Raw genomic sequence first — 1,036 nt, 5'->3', positions numbered from 1 at the left:
TTCGTATTATGTTAAGCAGTGTGAGCTCTAAGGAAGAGACATCAGTCCCATTAAGTTAGTAGAATTTACTGTAAAGGTGTAATGGAAAGAAGGAAATGGGCAGTGGGGAGGGGCCTGACTGCACTAGTCAGGCCTTGAAGAGATGGCCCAGGCAGCCCCAGGATACCGCCATGCTTCACACCCTTCAGGAAGCGTCTATGGATCCCACTTGTAGTTTCTGCCATTGTTTTGATGCAGATCATTTACTCTATTTCTGCTTCTCTTTTTCTCTTGGATTCTTGTTTGTTTCCAACTATTCCATTTTGTTTCCATGCCAAGTTCAAGTCACAGTGAGGCCAAGGCAGCCTCTTTGGCTTAACCTTCATGCTTGGCCACTACCAACATCCATGAGTAGACTCTAGGTTGTTTGTCCTTGAAAGGCTCACCCTGAGTCCATCAGTCATTAGCAGGACCACAGACAGCCACTCAGTAATTCATGTAGAAGGAGCTGATTACAAAGAAGGCTGAGCTCGAAGGCATTCTGAGGATTTGTTGATACAGGTAATAATTATATATGGCTGCCTTCGCATCATAAAGCAATAGGTTACATTTTCTTATTAAATAGGACTGCTCCGTATTTCAAAAGATACATCAAGCATATGCTAATCATTTAAAAATAATCGGAGAAGGCTAAAGGCTATAATTTAGTGGCAGAAAGCTTGCCTAGTATGTGCAAGGCCCTGGTTTTGATCCCTAGCACTAGAAAAAAAATGATAAATAATTGAAGGGGAAAATGATAATTTACCAAGCATTAATTTTGTTGGCAAAATTTCCACGGATGCAAATTGAATGAAATTCTAATAAAAAGGTAATCTGCCAGAAGTGTGTTTTACATCTTTGCCTTTTGTCCCCACATACATAATTGCTCGAGGGAAAAATGCATTCATATATAATAAATTATCCTAACAGTAGAAAATATGTGATTTCCAATCTCTGAATAAAACTACTGAGCTACATCTGCATAACTAAAAATTATAAAGGAAAAAATAACTAAAAG

This window comes from Marmota monax, unplaced genomic scaffold (assembly GCF_021218885.2).
Source record: "Marmota monax isolate L192 unplaced genomic scaffold, Marmota_monax_Labrador192_F-V1.1 WCK01_AAM20220418_F8-fsc00066, whole genome shotgun sequence".
In the NCBI taxonomy this organism is placed as follows: domain Eukaryota; kingdom Metazoa; phylum Chordata; class Mammalia; order Rodentia; family Sciuridae; genus Marmota; species Marmota monax.
The sequence above is the reverse complement of the archived record's forward strand: the minus strand, read 5'-3'. Positions refer to the sequence as shown.